This window comes from Physeter macrocephalus, chromosome 3, assembly GCF_002837175.3.
Source record: "Physeter macrocephalus isolate SW-GA chromosome 3, ASM283717v5, whole genome shotgun sequence".
Classification (NCBI taxonomy): domain Eukaryota; kingdom Metazoa; phylum Chordata; class Mammalia; order Artiodactyla; family Physeteridae; genus Physeter; species Physeter macrocephalus.
Window position 1 is genome coordinate 31,583,099 of NC_041216.1, and position 23,148 is coordinate 31,606,246.

Sequence of the window (23,148 nt, forward strand, 5' to 3'; positions counted from 1 at the left end):
TTCCACCATTCTGTCTTCCAGGTCACTTATCCATTCTTCTGCCTCAGTTATTCTGGTATTGATTCCTTCTACTGTAGTTTTCGTTTCAGTTATTGTGTCATTCATCTCTGTTTGTTCTTTAATTCTTCTAGGTCTTTGTTAAACATTTCTTGCATCTTCTCGATCTTTGCCTCCATTCTTTTTCTGAGGTCCTGGATCATCTTCACTATCATTATTCTGAATTCTTTTTCTGGAAGGTTGCCTATCTCCACTTCATTTAGTTGTTTTTCTGGGGTTTTATCTTGTTCCTTCATCTGGTACATAGACCTCTGCCTTTTCATCTTGTCTGTTTTTCTGTGAATGTGGTTTTCATTCCGCAGGCTGCAGGGTTCTAGTTCTTCTTGCTTCTGCTGTCTGCCCTCTGATCTGCAGCAGACCCTCCAACACTAGCAGGTCGGTCTGGTTCAGTCTCCTTTGGGGTTGCTGCTCCTTCCCCTGGGTCCCTATGTGCACACTACTTTGTGTGTGCCCTCCAAGAGTGCAATCTCTGTTTCCCCCAGTCCTGTCGAAGTCCTGCAGTCAGCTTCCACTAGGCTTCAAAGTGTGATTCTGTAGGAATTCCTCCTCCTGTTGCCGGACCCCCAGGTTGGGAACCGTGACATGGGGCTCAGAACCTTCACTCCAGTGGGTGGACTTCTGTGGTATAAGTGTTGTCCAGTCTGTGAGTCACCCACCTGGCGGTTATGGGATTTGATTTTACTGTGATTGTGCCCCTCATACTGTCTCACTGTGGCTTCTCCTTTGTCTTTGCATGTGGGGTATCTTTTTTGGTGAGTTCCCGTGTCTTCCCGTCGATGATTGTCCAGCATCTAGTTGTGATTCTGGTGTTCTCGCAAGAGGGAGTGAGAGCACGTCCTTCTACTCTGCCATCTTGGTTCCTCTCTCCCATTTACTTTTTAATCATTGCTAATTAATGGATAACTTGGATGGGACTTTGGTTATTATAATAACCAAAGCTTGGTTATAAGCTTATAAGCTTGGTTTTCTTGTATTCAGTAAGCTTCTTGGTGAATTCCTATGACTAATGATTCTTTGATCAAGGAATTTTATCTTGAGCATTCACTTGCTTAAAGCTTAATTAGGAAGGAAAGTCTGGGACCAAAATGATACATATAGATCCTCCTTCAAACAGATTTTTGTTTATTTATTTTTCTTTTTGGCTGCGTTGGGTCTTCGTTGCTGCCTGCAGGCTTTTTCTAGTTGTGTTGAGTGGGGGCCATTCCTTGCTGTGGTGCGGTGGCTTCTCTTGTTGTGGAGCACGGGCTCTAGGTGCACGGGCTTCAGTAGTTGTGGCACGTGGGCTCAGTAGTTGTGGCTCGCAGGCTCTAGAGCACAGGCTCAGTAGTTGTGCAGCACGGGCTTAGTTGCTTCGCGGGGATCTTCCCGGACCAGGGATTGAAACTGTGTCCCCTGCATTGGCAGGCGGATTCCTAGCCACTGCACCACCAGGAAAGTCCTCCAAACAGATTTTTGATGCCCGTTTCTTTGTTGTGTTGCTGCTTCTTTACTGTGGTCCCCCTTCTCACCCCTTTTTTGATAACTGGGCTCTTTTGTACCAACAAGGTTTCCTTTAAGAGAGGGATAGCAATTGGAGTAAAAATCCAGGAATGGAGAAAACAAAGTTAATTTGGCAACTCCTGTCACATCCAGAGAGAGATAAGAAGTGGCTGTGTTTATCAGTGTTTAGTTCAAGCAGGTGAGAAGCTTGAGTGGCAAGGACAAGTCAGTGTGTGGAGCCCCTGCTTCAGTGCCTGGCACGGAACAGGCATGATGAGTGCATGAATGAAGGCTCACAAACGTGAGCCCAGATATCAAGACCATTTATTGTTAAATGTTTTATAAACAATTTAAAACGTTCATCCTGTTTTAGTGCTGTTGTATAGCATGGCTATATGTTTTCAAGCTGGAAGTACAGGCATACTTTGGGGATACTGCCAGTTCGGTTCTGCTACCACGGTTAAGCGAGTATTGCAATAAAACAAATCACATGACTTTTTTGGTTGTTTCCCAGTGCATATCAAAGTTGTATTTACACTATATTGTAGTCTGCTAAGTGTGCAATAGCATTATGTCTAAAAAAACAGACCTTAAATTGAAAACACTTTATTACTAAAGAGTGCTAATCATTGTTTGATCCTTCAGTGAGTTATAATAGTAACATTAGGTAGTAACACCATAACAGATATAATAATAATTAAGAAGTTTGAAATATTTCAAGAATTACCAAAATGGGACATAGAGACACAAAGTGAGTAAATGCTGTTGGAAAAACGGCGCTGATGGACTTGCTCAACGTGGGGCTGTCACAACTCTTCAGTTTGTAAAAAACACAGTATCTCTGAAGTGCAGTAAAACAAAGTATACCTGTAAATATTCCTGCTTGGCTTTAGTCTGGCCTAAACTGGTGTATGGCACAAGAACAGGTTCACGAATTGCTTTTCTAACAGAGACCACATAATAAACACAGACATAAGCTGAGCTTCACAGTAAAGAGCACTGCCGGGTTCTGAATGGTCTGAAGGCACAGAGTGTCTGTGATTCTTGCTTCTTTCCAGTTCCCATCATAAATCACAGACACTTTAAAATATGACTGACAGAAACACTTCAATTCAGAGTGCCTTCTGTTTTGCAGTTTTTACAGGAAATACGATGTTCATGTCTTCAGCTGGTAAGTTTTGGAAGCATGTGCTTTTTCTTGACTGTGGGGAAATATATTACTTTTTAAAAGTTGTCTCTAACTCTTCAAGGCAAGAATACATTAATGTTTCTCGGATTTCTCTGTAAGGGACTGGTGGTCAGGATCTTGGTCCAAATCTGGTGGAGAGCCCCAAGTTCACCCGCAGCGTTTGTGTACGTGTATTTGGCCACACCAGACTCGATGAATCAGAATCCTGGGGGAGGGTGCCTGGAAGTATGGTGGGTAAGGTACAAGGGCTTTCTACTAGGCCAGGCTAAAGAGTTTGATTTTCTTCTGTAGGAGGAGCACTTGAAGACTAGAGTCAGGTGTCAAGAGCTGCCCTTCAGAAAGATAAATCAGGCAGTGGTGTATAGGATGGCTGGAGAGGGAAAGAGGTGGCTGGGGAAGCAAGTTAATAGCCGGCTAGGCAAAGGCCCGGACAGTGGGCGTGGAGTCCGGGGGGCGAGACAGGGGGATGGGTAGGATTGAGTGGCAGCTTGTGGGGAGGGGGTTTTTTGTGCCGGAAGTGGGCGGTGAATCCACCGTCAGTGGGTTTGGAAGGGAAAGCCTGTTACTGTGATAGGGGATTGAGCCCTTAGAGCACTGCACTGCCAAGATTCTAGGGATCGGGCTGCAGTCAGGAAAGGGCGTAGCAAGGAGATTGGGGACAGCAAAAGAATGGTATCCTCTCACCCAGCGTTTGAGGAGGAGGGGAGGTGATTGACACATCAGGTGTTGCTCATACGGTCAGGTAAGGGGGCTAAGGGTCTGTTGCTCCCATCCCCCAGGTGGGAGGCAAAGGGTGTGTAACTGGAGGCTAAGGGTTCAGGCTTGGAAGATAAGACATGTGGGAATTTGGGGGTCCTCTTGCAGAGACTGTTGGTGAAGCCCTAAACTGAGGAGGTCATGGACTTATTTGCAAGCACTTAGGGAATGGATGCTTGGTGCTGGCGTAGGTATGATATACAGGTAGTTTTAGTAGAGTTATTTGGTTGCAAGAAACAAACCAACTGAAGCTCCAGATTAAGAAAAAACAAGAAGATGTAGAGACGTGGATGGACCTAGAGACTGTCATGCAGAGTGAAGTAAGTCAGAAAGAGAAAAACAAATATCGTATATTAATGCATATATGTGGCACCTAGAAAAATGGTACAGAAGAACCGGTTTGCAAGGCAGAAATAGAGACACAGATGTAGAGAACAAATGTATGGACACCACGGGGGGAAAGCGGGGTGGGGGGATGAATTGGGAGACGGGGATTGACATGTAGACACTGATGTGTATAAAATGGATGACCTGCTGTATAAAAAGATAAAATTCAAATATTAAAAAAACAAAACTAGAATTATAAGACTGGAATGCAGAGGCCTTGGGAAGGGACAGGAACAGTGGGGAGTGTGTCCCCCTCTTGTGCATCTGTGCTCCTCTTCTTCCTGCTGCTCAGCCTATGCTGTGGAGGGTGGCCTGCCCCAGCTCTCCAGTTCAGGTCCCACTTCCAGCCCCAGAGAGCCCACTGCACTCTCAGTCTCAGTTTCCACATTATTGGGGGATACAGTGTGTTTGGTCTGACTTGAGCTGGGTACCTGTCCTGGGTGTGCTCAGCTCTGACTGGGGTGAGTGGGAGCCAGGGGACCATCCCAAGACCAGGGTTTGGAGGAGGAACAACGGGGGCAGCTCTTAGAACAGGCGCTCTGTAAGGTGACAGACCCTCCGCTCCAAAGCAAGTGTCCAAAGCAGCAATGAAAGCAAGGCACGGTCCTTGCTTACAGCCTCGTAGGATGGGAGCCTGGCAGTGGGTCAGAGAACAGGAGGGAGGCTGGCTAGTTGGGGAGAGGGGCAGTCAGGAAGGTTTAATAAAGCTCTGTCTCTAAGGTTGAGTGCTGTTTCCTGGCAGAGGGGAAGAGAGGCCAAAGGACTTTCTGAGCAAAGGGACAAATTTAGTTTTTGTATCTGATTTTCTTTCTTTTTAAAAAATGTATACAGACTTATTATTTTAAAATGACAGTAAGTTTAGTGCCAACATAAGCCCCTGGGCTTGAGTCCCTTCACTGGGTGTAATGCTAACTGTGCCTCTTGCTCTTTGTTCAACTTTGAGTTAGTTACTGACCTTTCTTTGCCTGAGCTATGTTTTCTGTAATTTTACAGAATTTAAATGACAAGGAATGATGATAACAGTATGTACTCGTTGGGTTATTGAGGAATTAATCAGATGATGTGTATAAAGTACTTAGCAGCATAGCGTTTGGCACATTAGTAAGTACGTGATAAATATTAAGGTTGGTTAACAGTAATGTGACCTATGTCTTTTTTCCAGATACATGTTTAAAGTCTAGTTTGGGGTCTTAGGCTCTATCAGTTTACCTGTCCGTAACATAGTGGGTACACTTCTAAGGCTTGCTCATTAAATTGCTGTGGGCCTTAGAGGAACAGTAGGCACAGCACTCAGAGCAGTGCTTGATAACACACGTGAGTGCCATGTGGGTCAGACCTTCTGGGATGGTCACTGTATCAGAATATCATTACTGTATCAAAGAGTTCATTAACCACCGAATCTAAGGTCCAGAAAAGAAAGAGAAGGAAATCATGTCTCCTCTGGATCTCTTGAGTTCCAGGTGTGATGTCTTCCTCATTTTTTTCCCCTTTTGGGGGAAAATATCCTTTAGTAGCTTTCTAGACTTTGTATGTCTTTATTCTGACCTTAGGATTGATAATTTTGAGTATACAATTCTTGCTTGGAATTAGTTCAGGACATTACTCTGTTTTCTCCCAGTTTCCAGTGTTGCTGTTGGGAGTTCAGAGCTGTTGATTCTTGGTCCTTTGTATAGCACCGATTTTTTCCATCTGGAAGCTTTTAGGATCTTACTTTTGCTTCTGGAGTTCTGAAACATGATGTAGCTTGATTTCAGTGTCTTTTCAGTCATTGCGCTGGGCGCTTGGCACATCGTTTCAGTCTGGAAATATAGGCAGCCCTGGGAGGAGACTGTCAGTGTTATGGTTGTGCCTCCTGTTTCTGTATTGGATTTAAAGTGCTGTGAGCATATTGCTGCTTCTATCCATTTTTCCATATTGATGTATCCCTGGCTGTATTTCCATACTTCTTCCCCACAAAACATGCCAAGTGTTCAGCAGTTACTACTATGCTTGATAGTAAAGTTAGTTTTTTATTGCAAAATTTGAGCTATTCTCCTAGGCAAACCAAAGTTGGGGAAAAAGTTGGAGCTCTTTTTTTTTTTTTTTGAATTTTATTTTATATTTTTATACAGCAGGTTCTTATTAGTTAATCCATTTTATACATATTAGCGTATACATGTCAATCCCAATCTCCCAATTCATCCCACCACCACCCCCGCCACTTTCCCCCCGTGGTGTCCATACGTTTGTTCTCTACATCTCTGTGTCTATTTCTGTCCTGCAAACCGGTTCACCTGTACCATTTTTCTAGGTTCCACATATATGCGTTAATATACGATATTTGTTTTTCCCTTTCTGACTTAACTTCACTCTGTATGACAGTCTCTAGATCCATCCATGTCTCTGCAAATGACCCAATTTTGTTCCTTTTAATGTCTGAGTAATGTTCCATTGTATATATGTACCATATCTTCTTTATCCATTCCTCTGTTGATGGACATTTAGGTTGCTTCCATGACCTGGCTATTGTAAATAGTGCTGCAGTGAACGTTGGGGTGCATGTGTCTTATTTTAAAAAAATAAATTTATTTATATTATTTATTCATTTTTGGCTGTGTTGGGTCTTCGTTGCTGCACGCGGGCTTTCTCTAGTTGCCGCGAGCAGGGGCTACTCTTCGTTGCAGCGTGCTGGCTTCTCATCGCGGTGGCTTCTCTCGTTGTGGAGCACGGGCTCTAGGCACGTGGGCTTCAGTAGCTGTGGCACATGGGCTCAGTAGTTGTGGTGCACGGGCTTAGTTGCTCTGCGGCATGTGGGGTCTTCCCGGACCAGAGATCGAACCCGTGTCCCCTGCATTGGCAGGCGGATTCTCAACCACTGCGCCACCAGGGAAGCCCCACATGTGTCTTTTTGAATTACGGTTTTCTCTGGGTATATGCCCAGTGTTGGGATTGCTGGGTCATATAGTAATTCTGTTTTTACTTTTTTAAAGAACCTCCATACTGTTCTCCATAGTGGCTGTATCAATTTACATTCCCAGTTGGAATTCTTTGCAAGTCATATTGCATAGTTAACCACCCTTCTGCAAAAAATAAGTAGTTTCCCTCATAACTTTTCCCCCAAAGATTTACTGTCTCATGGAAACCACAGTGAAGTGTGTGTGTTTCTTTAAGCTTTCAATGAACACAAGAAAATACAGGATAATTTTAAAAACAATTGAGGGCTTCCCTGGTGGCGCAGTGGTTAAGAATCCACCTGGCGACGCAGGGGACACAGGTTAGAGCCCTGGTCCGGGAAAGACCCCACGTGCCACGGAGCACCTAAGCCCGTGTGCCACAACTACTGAGCCTGTGCTCTAGAGCCTGCGAGGCACAGCTACTGAAGCCCACGCGCCTAGAGCCTGTGCTCCGCAACAAGAGAAGCCACCACAATGGGAAACCCATGCACAGCAACGAAGAGTAGCCCCTGCTCGCGGCAACTAGAGAAAGCCCGCGCGCAGCAACGAAGACCCAACGCAGCCAAAAATAAATAAATTAATTTTAAAAACCCAAAACTGAGCATGATTAGAAACTTATTATTCAGCAGCTAGGGATATAGCCAAAACTGTTTTAGGTAGGAGCATCACAAGTGTTCCTGTGCGCCTCTCCTGCCCCTGGTGCACCTTCATACAGAGCTGGTTCCCAGACTGTGATGGTGGAAACTGCAGCCCTCGTGTGTTCTTTCATTTTCACAGTGCATGAGAAGGAGGTGGTGCAGACATGAGATTCTTGATGTGTCACTGTATGAAATCACTGTGTGGTATGATGCCGGGAATGTGGCTGGCAGTGGTTCTACAGGCAAGTCCAAGCTTTGTACAGAACATCCAACGTAGCACCTGAAGATACTCATTAAGGAACCTCTGGACACATGAGTGGAAGCAAGGCAGAGCCCCAGCCTCCTGGGAAACGGGGTTAACGGAGCCTTTGTGGCTGTGGGGCAAGGTGTGTTCTCTGCCAAAGACTGTGTACCATGTCGGGCAGAACGTTAACTTTGGGGGAGTCCTTATATATTCTATCGCAGTATGTTGGTTTTTTGGTTTGTTTTTTTTTTTTTCAGTTTAGCAAACACCCACCTTTCTGCCAAAATAAAGTTGAAGGCTAATCCTCAAACTGAGGCAGCCTGCACATTTGTTTTCATCTTCCTGTGAATCTGAATTTTGAGAAGTTGGATGACTTGCTTTTCTGCCTCACTTCCGGCTTGCAGCGGGTTTGAGAGGGGTATATTTCTCCTTTGGCCAATAATTTTTGAGAACAGTATTCTAGTGTCGTGAAGGTGAAGGCAGTTTACTGTTGAAAAAATTTGAAGTCTATGGCGTGCCGAGGATTACAAAACCTGCGTGCAACTCAGCTGAAGAGCAGATTGACTTAACTTTCCATACTGATGGCCCCACAGAAGAAGGGGTGTCCCGTCCGTAGGCATAGATACTGTTTACTTTGGTTTCTGTTGCTTTTCTCTGGTGCACAGTGAAAAATTATATGTGATACACAGGAAGTGATCTGTTGTTAAGAGATAAAGGAATCAGTGGAAGCCAGACTTGAGGAGGACCCAGCAGTTGGATCTGTCAGGGGCTAGAGAGTAGCTGTGATTGCAGTGGAGTTAAATTAGAGAACAGTAACAGAATGCAGTCTGGAAAGTCCCCAGGTAGTTGAAACTTAAAGATGACATCATAAGGGAAACTTGAAAATTTTAATTTGAATGAAAGTGAAAACAAAGCATATCAACATTTGTGGGGCATAGTGAAAGCAGTGCTTATAGGGAAATCTGTAGAATTAAATGCTTACTACAGAAAACAGAAAAGGTCTCACCAATCTAAGCTTCTACCTTAAGAAACTAAAAGAAGAGCACATTGATATCAAAACAAGCACAAGGAAGAAAATAATGACAATAAGCAGAATTTTGTGAAACTGAAAGCAGAAACACAGTAGGAAAAATCAGTGAAACTGAAAATTGGCCCTTTGAAAAAATCATATTGATAAACCTCTAGCCAGCCTGAGAAAAATAACACTTAAAACACTGTTAAAATGAATAAAAATTAATTAAATATGAAAAATTAAAAGTTAAATATTCATCTTTTTAAAAAAGTACGCTCTTAAAAATCAAAATGCATTGATTGAGTCATTAAATCTTGAGGTTGTACCAAGTTTTCCAGCTACTAAAGCTCTTTCTTACTGTATTGGTCAGTGGAAAAGTTAGAAAAAATAGTTATAAAATAAGTTATTTTCTCTGACTTTATCTTCAAGTCATCCCATCTTTCATTTGATCACTGCAAGTGCATATTTTTAAAATCTGTATTTGCCTTTTGTTGGCCATAGTATTTCCCTTCCCCAGCTTTTAATTTTGAATAACTTTTGAAGCTACAGAAAGTTGAAAGAATAGGTCAGTGAACATTCTGTACCTTTCACCAAGTTTCGGTAATTTGTAACATTTTCTTTCTCTCTCTCTGCTTTTTTGGTGAACCATTTGATTGTTGTGTCATGATACTTTATTCTTTACAACTCCAGCCTGTCCCAAGAACAAGGATGTTCTTTACATATCCACAGTAGTTTCGTTATACCCCAGATCTTAACATTGATTCACTAATGCGTAATCCAAGTCCACGTTTAGATTTCTTCAGTTTTCTTCAGAATGTCTTCATGCCCTTTATTCAAATTCAGGGTTTAATCAAGTTCATGTGTTGCTCATTTTGTTATCTTGTCTCCTGAGGGTCACTACATCTTGAGCAGTCTTCCCACCTTTTTGTCTGTCATTAACATTGACAGTTTTGAAGAGTTCAGGTCAATTACTTGTAATGTCTCACATTCTGGATTTTTATAAATTATTTCCTCATGATTGGATACAGGCAAAATACTTTTGGCAAAAATGCCCCATAGGTGACTTGTACTTCTCATTTTATCATATCATGAGATCCCTAATCTTGGTTTGTTCCATTATTGAAAATACTACATATAATCACTTGATTAAGGTGATGACACCAGATTTCTTTTCTTGTCTTGTCTTTTCTTTCTATCTATCTTATCTATCTATTTATTTATTTTTGGCTGTGTTGGGTCTTCGTTGCTGCGCAGGCTTTCTCTAGTTGCGGCGAGCAGGGGCTACTCTTCATTGCGGTGCATGGGCTTCTCATTGTGGTGGCTTCTCTTGTTGCAGAGCACGGGCTCTAGGCGGGCGGGCTTCAGTGGTTGTGGCTCGCAGGCTCTAGAGTGCAGGCTCAGTGGTTGTGGCGCACGGGCTTAGTTGCTCCGTAGCATGTGAGATCTCTCCCGGACCAGGGATCGAACACGTGTCCCCTGCGTTGACAGGCGGATTCTTAACCACTGCGCCACCAGGGAAGTCCCCAGATTTCTTAATTGTAATAACTTTTCCTTTTTACAGTGAAGAAATAATCTGTGAGTGATAGTTTTAGTCCTTGTGACTTCCTTGTAACTTCACATACTTTCACCCACTGATTTCAGCACCCCCAGGTGGGTGGTCTTTGCCTGCATCTGCGGCTACTCCAGAGCCCTAAACCTGTCATTCCTTCTATATTTGTTTGTAGAAAAACTTTTAAAGAAAAGCTTCACCTTTCTTCTTGTTTCTTTCTGTTTTATTTATTATTCGAGTGTTATTGTGTACTTGTGTGTTCATTTTTTTTTCAGTAATATATATTCTGTTTTAATTATTATTCCTTTTTACCCTCAGATTTATTCCTAAATTTGGCTAGGGGACCTCCTTCACATTATCATTTCATATCCTGCCTCTTCAGGACAGGTTTGTACTAGAGAATTTTCAGAACTGAGAAGTTTACTTTGTCTCTTACAAGCCCCCAGTCCTTTATGCAAAACTCTTAGGACTGGATGTGTTCTAGAATTCAGCCTTTTTCAGGATTTAGAAAGATGAAGTGGTGTGTATATCACACATGCACAGTGCCCCCAGCAGGACTTACAATCAGACACCTTAAAGCTTGTGATAAAAAATGTATGACTGTTCACAATGAACAGGATAAAGGCTAATTAATGCCCTTATGTCTGTTCTGGCCGGGTTTAGGGATCTCAGAATTACAGATAAGTAACAGGGCACATGTGTGGGGTTATGTGGATATAGAAGGAATCATTTCCAACAGGTGTACCTTTGCTTGATTTGAAATTTTAATGTCCCCAGTAAAGGAATTCTCTAGGTATATCTCGAGAGGACTCAGTTTTTAGATTTTGAAAAATGTTGGAATAACAATACTCATACAAATGCTAGTATTTGATACTTAAAATCTCATGATACTAGATTATATGTGTGCAAAGAAGTTCATCACAGAGAGATTTAATATTGCTAAATTAACAACTGTACTGAATCAAAACATAGGCTCAGTTGATCTTATCAGGAGGCTTAAAGTGCCTAATCTTTGATATATAATAATTCCATCTTTTAAAATCTGCTCTAAGGATATTAGCCTAATAAAATCCTGGGAATATGGCTTCCTTGGTGGCGCAGTGGTTAAGAATCCGCTTGCCAACGCAGGGGACACGTGTTCGATCCCTGGTCTGAGAAAGATCCCATGTGCTGCGGAACAACTAAGCCCGTGCGCCACAACTGCAGAGCCCGCGTGCCATAACTACTGAAGACCGTGCGCCTAGAGCCTGTGCTCCGCAACCAGAGAAGCCACCACAATGAGAAGCCCACGCACTGCAACGAAGAGTAGCCCCAGCTCGCCGCAACTAGAGAAAAGCCCACACACAGCAACCAAGATCCAACGCAGCCAAAAAAAAAAAATCGTGGGAATAGAACTGCCTTGGCTCTTGAGTGGACTGTGGTGCCCCTGGCCACTGAGAATGGCTCGGAGTCCACCCCAGCTTTTGTGCAGTGGCCTCTCTGGGCTGGGGGCAGGGCCCGTTCCCTCTGACCCCAGAGCCAGGGTCGGGTCAGCTGCACACCTGCTTCAGCGCTCTGCTCTCTGAACTTCGGGGTCCTGGCCTGTGCGTGCATTTCCAGGACTGTGCCCGTACCACACAGCTCTGTGTGAAACCACCCTTTTCCTTTTAAACGAAGGACTTTGCTGTACAATATTACGTTAGTTTCAGGTGCAGTACGTAGTGGTGTGACGCTTGCATACGTTATGAAATGATCCCCGTGATAAGTCTAGTAACCCTCTGTCCCCATACAAAAGCTATCACAATATTACTGACCATATTCCTTATGCTGTATATTACATGCCATGTCTTATTTTATAATTGGAGGTCTGTAGAAAGTAGCCCTTCTTGATTTTTATTAGTTTAATTTGTATTGGTACAGTCCCTCTCTCTTTTTTTTTCTCTGTACCTCATAGGATAATTTTTCATGCTTTCTCCACTAGACTGTAAGACCCATGTAGGTGGCTCACATACCTGGTTGTTGACATGTGTTTTCAGCATTAGCACACTATCTCACATTATAGGCATGGAAATAGTTGTTGAGTGAATGGATGTTCAAGGGATTTGACCCATAAATCACTTAAAATTAAGCCAAGGTATTGGGTAGACTTCAAAAACCAGTGTTTGAGGTGCAGTCAGAGGCAGCCTGAAGCAGTACTGGGCAGTGAGGGTGTGGTGTGCGGCTGTCTGGTCCCTCTGTGAGGGAGTGGTCTGGAAGCTTTGTGCTGCACGGGTTTGCATAGGCAGACCGTGTACAGAGGATAAGAGGGAGGGATGCAGGGCTCATGCCCTCCTTCCAGGAGGCTGCCACCAGCCAAAGGAAGATGGTCTAAAAGCAGTGTCGGGGTAGGCGAGGCATTGTTTATTTGGAATATTAAAAGTGTTTGGTTTGCTCATAAAAATCATGATAGAGTTGTTGTTACTCTGTTAAATCTATGATTTGAATTTTATTTCACATATTTAAAATTTGACTAAAAATTGGTCTATAAACAGTTGTACCTTTTTCTTGAATTTTATGTTTGTATCTTCCTCCAATTTCTCTTTCTAACTGGGTCTCTTTCTAAGAACGTTAAATAGAGAAAAATTCAGCATGTACTCATGCCACCCCTTACGTCCACTCTGTAGCAGCACCCCTCATGGTTGGGCTTCAGAGTAACCATGGAGCGTCCTCCCTGCCAGCCTGCTGCGTGAGAACCATCTTTTCTCCTGACTGTCTGGCCATGCGCTGCCCCCTCCCCTGTGGGCCCTGGAAACCCGTCAGCCAGGCTCATCAGTCTAGTGTGCTCAGCCCTTAGGGGTCTAAAGGTGGGACTCACTTGCCACTGTACCTTTTGCCTCTAGTAGGTATGGTAGCTTTGTAAAATGTAGCCTTTGGTTTTTTAAATCCCTGGTTTTCTGATTTTCTGTAAAAGTGTTACCCCTAGTTTAGGATCACATGAATGTGTGCTGCTGTCTAAGACAATGGTCTTGTTCTCTATGCTGGGTTCTGTGGGCTGGGCAGTCAGAAAAAGACCCCCACTTGGGTCTTATTTTTAGCCAGAAATAAGTCCCGACAGCTGTCCATGTGAATCAGCGGGAGGTGGTTTGGTGGTGCTCTCAGCATCCTCTGTGAGCTGGAGAGTCAGTGCTCTCTGGGATTTAGCTCCCTGTCTTCTCTTCCAAAGAATAGAGAGCTTGAACTTTGTTTCATGCCTTGAGCCACAAGGCAATCTAGGCCTTTGAATTAGAGCAAATGATGATACATTTTTCTATTTTACTTTCTTCTGTCTGTCTCTTGATGTGGAAAATACGTGAAAGGACTTACATTTGGAGATGGGGGTGATTGTGACAGTTACCTTAAAGGGGTGGCTCTCACCTGGGACTAGTATTGCTCTCCCCATGGGACATCTAGTGGTGCCTGGAAATTTGGGGTTGTCACAGCTGGGGAAGGGGATGCTGAGGCCGGCCAGCTGCTGAATATCCTACAGAAGACAGGACGGCCCCCACCACAGAGAACAAGCCAATCTAAAATGTCAGTTGTGGGGCTTCCCTGGTGGCACAGTGGTTAAGAATCCGCCCGCCAATGCAGGGGACACAGGTTCAAGCCCTGGTCCGGCGAGATCCCACATGCTGCAGAGCAACTGAGCCCGTGCGCCACAACTACTGAGCCTGCGCTCTAGAGCCCAAGAGCCACAACTACCAAAGCCCGCGTGCCACAGCTACTGAAGCCCACGTGCCTAGAGCCCGTGCTCCACAACAAGAGAAGCCACCTCAGTGAGATGCCCGCGCACCACAACGAAGAGTAGCCCCCTCTCACTGCAACTAGAGAAAGCCCGTGCGCAGCAACGAAGACCCAATGAAGCCGAAAATAATAAATAAATAAATAAACAAATAAATAAAATAAAATAATAAATGTAAAAAAAACCTGTCAGTTGTGCCAAGGTTGAGATTCCCTGGCTTTCAGTTTGATGGCTTCATGAAGCCTTCGGTGTGCACTCCTGGGAGCCCGGCTCAGAGGGTTCATGGGGGCGAGAGCCGTAGTTTGCCCCTGTCTCCAACTTCTTCCACACCCCCTGGTTTGGTTTGGTTTTTTCAAGTACCTTTAACAGCACTTATTCCTCCCCCCACCCCGAGGTAAAATTCATATAACAAAACCATTTTTTTTTTTTTTTTTTTTTTTTTTTTTTTTTTAGCCGCTCTGTGGCATGTGGGATCTTCCCAGACCGGGGCACGAACCCGTGTCCCCTGCATCGGCAGGCAGACTCTCAACCACTGCGCCACCAGGGAAGCCCCAACAAAACCATTTTAAAGTGAACAATTCAGTGGCATTTTAGTAATTCACAGTGTTGTGCAGCCACTACCTCTACCTAATTCCAGAACATTTTTGTCACCCCAGAAGGATCCCTGTATCTGTCGAGCAGTTGTCCATCGCACACAGAGCCCCTGGCAGCTACTGCATTCTGTCTCCTTGGATTTGCGTGTTCTGGATATTTCACATAAACAGAATCATACAATATGTGACCTTTTGTGTCTGGCTTCTTCACGTAGTGTAATGTTTTCAAGGGTCATCCATGTTGTACGTGTATCAGTACTTCATTCCTTTTTATGGATGAATAAGATTCCATTATGTGGGTGTACCACATTTTGTTTATCCATTCATTTGTTGATGGACATGAGGGCTGTTGGCACCTTCCGGCTGTTGTGAGTAGTGCTTCTGTGAACATATGTGTACGTGTATTGAATACCTGTTTTCAGTTCTTTTGGATGTATACCTACAAGTAGAATTGCTGGGTTGTATGGTGATTCTGTGTTTAACTTTTTGAGGAACCACCACACTGTTTTCTTCCATGCCCACTTTTACTGCCAGAAAAGTATGTGCTTGCTTATTACATAAGCAGCATTCGAGCATAATTCGAAAACAAAACTATTTTGTTATAAATAAATGCCTTAGAATTCATAGTTCAACTGGGGGACGTCAGCTTGTTAATGCCTCTCCTGACCCCCAGGTAAGAGGCATGCACTGAGTTTGTAAACGTAACAGAGAATTGATCAATAGGCAAGAGGTAAACTGTGAAATGTCCAAAAGCAGCCTTTTCACAGAGTGTTTTGGAGAGATTACCAGAACATCTTTTTTTTTTTTTTTTTTTTTTTTTTTTTTTGCGGTACGTGGGCCTCGCACTGTTGTGGCCTCTCCCGTTGCGGAGCACAGGCTCCGGACGCGCAGGCTCAGCGGCCATGGCTCATGGGCCCAGCCGCTCCGCAGCATGTGGGATCTTCCCGGACCGGGGCACGAACCCGTGTACCCTGCATCGGCAGGCGGACTCCCAACCACTGTGCCACCAGGGAAGCCCCAGAATATCTTTAAGTGTATTGAAACTTAGTTTCTGGGAAAGAACAAGCAGGTATTTCAGAAGAAATCTAGAAGTAAATATTTTTTCGCACTGGCTGCAGTGTGATGAGAGGCAAGTCCAGAGGCTTGTTGCTGTGTCTGCTGCTGTGGCCTCCTGGACACCCAGGGCCACATCTTTGGACGGCACCGCAGCATCTGGACTGGGCCAGAGGGATGGGCTGGAGATGTGCCCAGGTTGACTTGCCTGCACTTAGGGAACAGTCAACCCGTGGCTTCTTTGACATTCTCATGAGATCCTCTGCGGGCCACACGGGAAAGTATGGGGAAGGTTACTCTTAGAAGCTTCTTGAATTGCAGTGTTTTTTTCTGTTGCTGTTACTATAATTTTTGTAGTAACAAGATTCTAAACACCCCTTCCCCCTGATGCTTTTCAGTTTAATTCAAGATATTTTCCCTGAGGCATTTCTAAGGATTTTTCTTTTTTTTTTTTTTTTTTTTTAAGAAATTGAGATCAGATTTCTTCTTTTCCACACTGAAAAACTTACCACTAAGTTAATACAAAGTACTAATAAGTAAAGTGATTTGCAGGCAAGAAATGGTGATGGGGAAGGGGCGGAATTATGTGCTTCTTAAAATGTATGGAATATTGTGCCTCACAACCTGAATCAATGCAAATACAGCCTTTTCTCTGTTGCAGACAATTTTACATGTTTTGGAGACCAGACCAGAAGCACTTCTGAATTAAGGTAATTTTGACGTAATTGATTCTTACCAGTTTTTAAAGTACAGTATTTAAATTTCTTCAAGGTTTCTTTTTTTTAAGAACCTGGTTTTTGTTACAGTTTTGCCCATCTCTCATTTTTAAGCCCAAAGTTGTTTTCAAACAAATTGACCCAGAGAAGGGTTTTCTCTTCAAAGTCTTCATCCAGTGTTCAGCATGAAGGGTTAAGGTCCCAGAGATGATGGTCCACATTCTGGACAAGAGCAGTATTTCTCCAGCTTCTTTCAGTAGAAAGCAGAAGAGCCCCTTTTGCAAATCAAATCTTGGTTGGAATACCAGCAGATCATACAGATAAAGGTGAGGCCACACAATTCAGAAAAAAATTCCAATATGTTTGTATGAAATGGGGGCAATAAATGTGTCACAGTGTTGGCAGTAAATCTGGGCAAAGGTATCCAGTACTTTGTATTATTCTTGCAACTCTTTGTAAGTTGAAATTATTTATTTATTTATTTGTTAAAAATTTATTTATTTTTTGGCTGCGTTGGGTCTTCGTTGCCGCGCCCGGGCTTTCTCTAGTTGCAGCGAGCAGGGGCTACTCTTCGTTGTGGTGCGTGGGCTTCTTATTGTGGTGGCTTCTCTTGTTGCAGAGCACAGCCTCTAGGCACGTGGGCTTCAGTAGTTGTGGCTCGTGGGCTCAGTAGTTGTAGCTCGCGGGCTAGAGAGCACAGGCTCAGTAGTTGTGGCACACGGGCTTAGTTGCTCCGCGACATGTGGGATCTTCCTGGACCAGGGCTTGAACCCATGTCCCCTGCATTGACAGGCGGCTTCCTAACCACTGCGCCACCAGGGAAGTCCCTGAAATAATTTTAAGTTAAAAAACAAAACTAAAACGAATGAATTAGGTGCTTGAACAGTTGGGTATCCATATGTAAAAGGTGAACTTGACTCCATAGACAAAAATTAACTCAAAATGAATCAGATACAACCTAACACTAGAAAACATCTAAAAGAAAACAGAAAATCGTTGAGACTTTGGGTTAGGCAAGGATTTCTTAATGACATCAAAGACACAGTTCATTAAAGAGAACATTTATAAATTGGACTTCATCAAATTTAAAAATATCTCCTCTGGGCTTCCCTGGTGGTGCAGTGGTTGGGAGTCCGCCTGCCGATGCAGGGAACACGGGTTTGTGCCCCGGTCCGGGAAGGTCCCACATGCCGCGGAGCGGCTAGGCCCATGAGCCATGGCCTCTGAGCCTGCGCGTCCGGAGCCTGCGCTCCGCAACGGGAGAGGCCACAACAGTGAGAGGCCTGTGTACCGCAAAAGAAAAAAAACCTCCTCCTTCAAAGACACTGTTAAGAGAATGAAGACAAGCCACAGACTGGCAGAAAATACTAGCAGATCACATGTCCTCTAGGTAACTTATGTCCAGAATAAGTAAAGAACTCTTAAAATTCAATATTAAGAAAACAACAACCTGAAAAAAAAAACAAGTGATTTGAACAGAGACTTCACCAGAGAATATAGAGAGATGGTAGATGAGCACATGAAAAATCATTAGCCATCAGGGAAATGCAAATTAAAACCACAACGAGGGGACTTCCCTGGCCGTCCAGTGGTTAAGACTTCGCCTTTCAGTGCAGGGAGTGTGGGTTCGATCCCTGGTTGGGAGCTAAGATCCCACATGCCTTGTGGCCAAAAAACCAAAACAGAAGCAATACTGTAACAAAATTCAGTAACAACTTTAAAAATAGTCCATGTCAAGGGGCTTCTCTGGTGGCTCAGTGGTTGGGAGTCTGCCTGCCCGTGCAGGGGACACGGGTTTGAGCCCTGGTTCGGGAGGATCCCACATGCCGCAGAGCAACTAAGCCCGTGCGCCACAACTACTGAAGCCCGCACGCCTAGAGCCCGTGCTCCCAATGGGAGAGGCCACCACAGTGAGAAGCCTGCGCACCACAGCGGAGAGTGGCCCCCGCTCGCCGCAACCAGAGAGGGGCCCGCGTGCAGCAACAAAGACCCAACGCAGCCAAAAATAAAATAAATAAAATAAAATAAATAAATTTATTTAAAAAAAAAACCACGAGACACTACTAACCACCTATTACAGTGGCTAAAATGGAAAAGACTGACAGTACCACGTGCTGCCGAGGGTGTGCAGGCGTTGGACTCTCATGCACTGGTGGTGGGCATGAAAAATGGTGCAACTGTGTTGAAAACAGTTCAGCAGTTTCTTAATAGGTTAAACGTATGCTTGCTGTGTATGATCCAGCCTTTCCACTCCTAGGTGTTTACCCAAGAGAAATGAGGGCAGACGTCCATGTAAAGACATGCAACAGCGTGGATGCATATCAAAGTAACCATGCTGAGGGAGCGAAGCCAGACCACAGAAAAGTACACGCTGTATGATTCCACGTATATAAAACTCTAGAAGATGCAAACTTACGTGTAGTGACAGAAAGCAGATTCGTGGTTGCCTGGGCGTCAGGGGTGGGGTTACAGAGGGACACAAGGAGACTTTTGGGGGTGTAGATGTGTCCATTACCTTAACTGAGGTGGTGGTTTCATAGGTGTATAATATGTCAGAGTGTATCAAATTGTAATTGTTTATTGTGTTATTTACCTTCAATAAAGATATTTTTTAAGCTAAATGAGCAGTTAGCATAGGAGCAGGCCCTGCCTCTACCTGCTGAACCCCTGTATCACCCTGGTGGCTGCTGCTGCCCATATTTTTTGTTTGTGCGGAGGGCCTATTCCACTGACTGGGTTGGAAGAGTGACAGGTGAGGTAGAAGTTTTCTGTTACTTAAATCATTTCAAGTGGAAAACCCTATTACTGCTTTTGTAACAAGTTCGATTTAGTGAGCATTTGCTGTGGTTCAGTCAGGTTTTAAGGACCTTATGTGGATTCTCATTGAGTCCACATAGCATGTGAGGTAGGTGGTGTTACTGTTTCCATTTTCAGACCAAAATTCAGAGGCAGAGAGGTTGTCAACTCGGTGGAGGCCACCTGGTGCTGAGAGTGGGGTCTGGAAGTCAGAAGTGCAGCCCGCAGCCAGGTGCAGCCACGTTGGCTCTGCCAGCCGGTCCTGCACAAGCTGGCTGGACGTGCAGAGGCATGTGGGAGACCCAGTTGTGCTCATCGTAGTTTGCAGGAAATGAGGGTAAAAGCAAAAGATTGCGTCTGCGTACTGGAGTGCAAGTGGCACGGCTGAGAGCAGAGTTTCCCCCAAACTTGAGGGTTACAGCCTCTCAGAGGTGCCTCTGTCGTGTGCAGTTATGTCCAGTCCCTGCCACCTTTCCCAGTTAGACCTTCCTTCTGGGTGTGTGCCATTCACTTCTCGGATAGCATCAATCATGTATGAAGTTTGGCTCTGAAATCCTTCAAGTGGGACTTACTGTGTGGCCTCATCGGGTTTGAAGGGGTATGTACTAGGCTCTGTGTTCAACCTGGGAAGCAAGGTCAGCTGTAGAGGGAGAACAGGATGGAAGAACAGATGGGTTTTTGTAGTGCATCAGACAGAAGGATTCAGGAGAAAGGGTCACTGGCCGTTTCCTGTGACTCCAGAGGGAAAGGCAACCTGGGTGAGGGTAACTCACACCTGCTGTCCAGCACTGGCTCAGCCCTGTCTTCCCATCCCACTCCCTGAGCTGCCACTTGCAAAGGACCTCACGCCTCCCACTGTGATTTCTGCTGTCACTCCTAATTGCCAGCATCTGGTAGGTGAGTGAGCTGATCTGTAAGGCGACGTAGGGGAGGTGATACTGGGGTCAGGGAAGACCACCTCATCTCGCTCAGTGTCTGAGCTGGGAAATGGGTTAGTTCCATGTGGGGAGAGCCTAGTTCCTGTTCTTTTAGGAGGATACTGAAGTGGGTTGGGCAGCCTCTAGTTGGGTGCCTGCTGTGTGAGTGAAGAGAAGGGCCCAGTGCTGTGCTGGCCACTACAATAGCTGGTGGCCACTAGCCACACGTGACTGGTGAGCACTGGAAATGAGGCTCGCCCAAATTGAACTAGACACCCTGCACTTGAAAAATTTAGCGTGGACTTCCCTGGCGGTCCAGTGGTTAGGAATCCCAACTCAGGGAGCACAGGTTCGATCCCTGGTCAGGGAAGATTCTGCATGCCGCGTGGCTCCACCAAAAAAACAAAATAAGGAAAACTTAGTGTGATAAATGAGTGCAAAATAGCCTACTTACAATTGTTCTATATCGATTACATGTTGAAATAACGTTTTTGGTTGGATTAAATAAATATATTATTAAAATTAATGTACCCATGTTTCTTTTTAGTTTTTTAATATGGCTGATGGAAAATTAAGAATTCCACATGTGGCTCCCGTTGTACTTGTATCGGACAGCACCTGCTTAGAGCGATGAGCTGATTGGAGGAGATGGGTAGGAGCTGAGATGAGTTAGGCACTGGGTCCTATGAGCCTGGGGGCTGGAGGTGACACCTGGCAACTCATAAACTTGAATCGCAGCTCACCTGAACTAATGGCATGCAATTTTCGAACTAATGGCATGCAATTTTCGAACTAATGGTCAAAGCAGTTTTAATTTTTTTAAATTGAAATACAGTTGATTTACAATGTTATGTTAGTTTCTGGTGTACAGCAAGTGATTCAGTTATATATACATATTCGTTTTCATATTCTTTTCCATTATGGTTTATTACAGAATACTGAATATAGTTCCCTGTGCTATACAGTAGGTCTTTGTTGTTCACCTGTTTTATATATAGTAGTTTGCATCTTGCTAATCCCAAACTCCTAATATATCCCTCCTCATCTCCTTTCCCCTTTGGTAACCTTAAGTTTCTTTTCTATGTCTGTGAGTCTGTTTTAGATTCCACATGTAAGTGATACGTCATGTTTTAGATTCCACATATAAGTGATATCATATAATACTTGTCTTTCTCTGTCTGACTTCACTTAGTATGATAATCTGTAGGTCCATCCATGTTGCTGCAAATGGCATTATTTCATTCTTTTTTATGGCTGAGCAGTATTCCATTGTATATATATGTACCACATCTTCTTTATCCATTCCTAAGTGTTCCTAAGCAACACTTACGTTACTTTCATGTCTTGGCTATTGTGAATAGTGCTGCTGTGAATGTTGAGGTGCATGTATCTTTTCGAATTAAGAGTTTTCTCCGGATACATGCCCAGGAGTGGGATTGCTGGATTGTACGGCAACTCTAGTTTTAGTTTTGTAAGGAACCTCCTCCATACTGTTTTCCATAGTGACTGCACCAATTTACATTAAAAAAAGTTTTTTTTTGGTGGGGAGAGCAGTTTTAAGATGCTGCCTCTAGAAGCGGAGAACCTAAGATCTCTTGCCCCTGATGGGATACCTCCATTAGGAAGAAAACAGTGCTCCCCCTGGCTGGGGCAGAAGGCCATGTCCAGGTGTTAACTTCCATTGCATCGTTGTCGGAGAGCTTGTCCTCCTGGAATGACGTGTGGGAGCAGGTGATTAAGGGAGTGAAATTTCTTTCTGTGGTCCCTTGACCATTTCTAGCCAGTTAGGGATTGCTTAGAGGGCCTGCATGGTTAACTCTGGAGCTGGCCTGAATCAGAGCCGTGGCCAATGCCGTTTGTGACTGTAAACCTCGGGTAGGTTGTGACTCTTTTTCCTCCTGTTTACTGTGTGGACAATTGGTTGAACCTCCTCCTAGCGGGTGGTGAGGACACATGTGACGTTACACGGCAAGGGGTGCTAAGTCAGCTATGACCTCAGAGTAGATTGTGAATCACCTTTTATGTGATTTTGAAGCAGTCAGGAATCCAAGTGGTGAGACCCTGTAGACTTTTCTGAGCCGGCTTGTGAGGTTGGCCTCATCTGTCGTTCGTTTAGACTGTGGTCTCGGGGGATGGAGCCACAGTGTCTTCTGTCCACAGCAGATGCTCGGTAGACAGGGGTGAGGAAGGCAAATAAGGGGTTTGTAGAGCGAAACCAAGAGCACTGCTGATAAAGGGAGAATGGCCCCAGTTCCTGGACTCGGCCTGGGTGCCACGCCTGGTCGGAACGCAGACAGGCCGCCCCGTTTCCCGCAGCAGAACCGCTCAGCAGAGATGTTGGGTGTCGAAGAATCAGAGCTGTTTTGCAAAAGTCAAGACATATTCAGAAGAAATTAATATACTTTGATGAGTATGAGTCATGCTTTTACTTCCTGTAACTTTTGTGGGGAGATGCTAGCTGTAGGCTGTCTGAATTGACGGTTTTGAGAGGAGCAGTTTAGGGCAGCTCTGCTCACCTAGAACAAGACCTCAGCTCCCTGGGCTGTCGCTTAGGACATCTCTCCCACTGTCAGCAAGGGTGTAGTTATGCATCCCGTCCATAGGGGTTTCTCTCTCGTGGCCCACTTTTCACATCACGGACAAACCTTGGCTGCTGCCTTCAGGTGGGAAGACAGAATCCCACAGCCTCGAAGGAAGCAAGGGAGCCTGAGCTGTGCCCGGCTCGCGGTGGAGGAGACGCAGAGACATGGCAGGGGCTGCGTGTTGGGGCGGGGCTGGGAGATGCTGGGAATTGGGCGGGGGGGACGGAAAGCACATTCCTGCCGCTCCTAGGCAGGTGCCAGCTGGCAGAGGTGGGCCCTGGGCAGCACTGCCCGCTCGGGCTCCCTTCGCTCCCACTGTCCGTGCTGCCAGGGCCCCTGGGTCTTCTAGGCCTGCTCCGGTACTTTGTTAGCTAGAAATGTGAGGTGGACTGAGATTCACGTTCCCTTCTAGAGGCACAAAATAGTATTCGTATGATAGCTTAAATAAAATAAGTCTGGGTTTTAAATTATTCAGCACAATAACAGTATGTTTGCAGCTTTGCTTTCAGTA

At 44.7% G+C, this 23,148-nt stretch overlaps 1 protein-coding gene across 3 annotated transcripts in view; it reads left to right on the forward strand.

Annotated features, from left to right (window-relative positions):
• Positions 1–23,148, forward strand: part of GNB1 (G protein subunit beta 1) — a 92,078-nt gene that overhangs the window by 34,238 nt on the left and 34,692 nt on the right. For 2 of the 3 annotated variants that reach the window (XM_024125488.3, XM_024125487.3), the window contains exon 2: positions 16,288–16,336. The exons of the other annotated variant lie outside the window; for it this stretch is intronic. The gene's annotated coding sequence lies outside the window, so the exon portion shown is untranslated. The remainder of the gene's footprint in view (positions 1–16,287; positions 16,337–23,148) is intronic. 3 annotated transcript variants of the gene reach the window in all.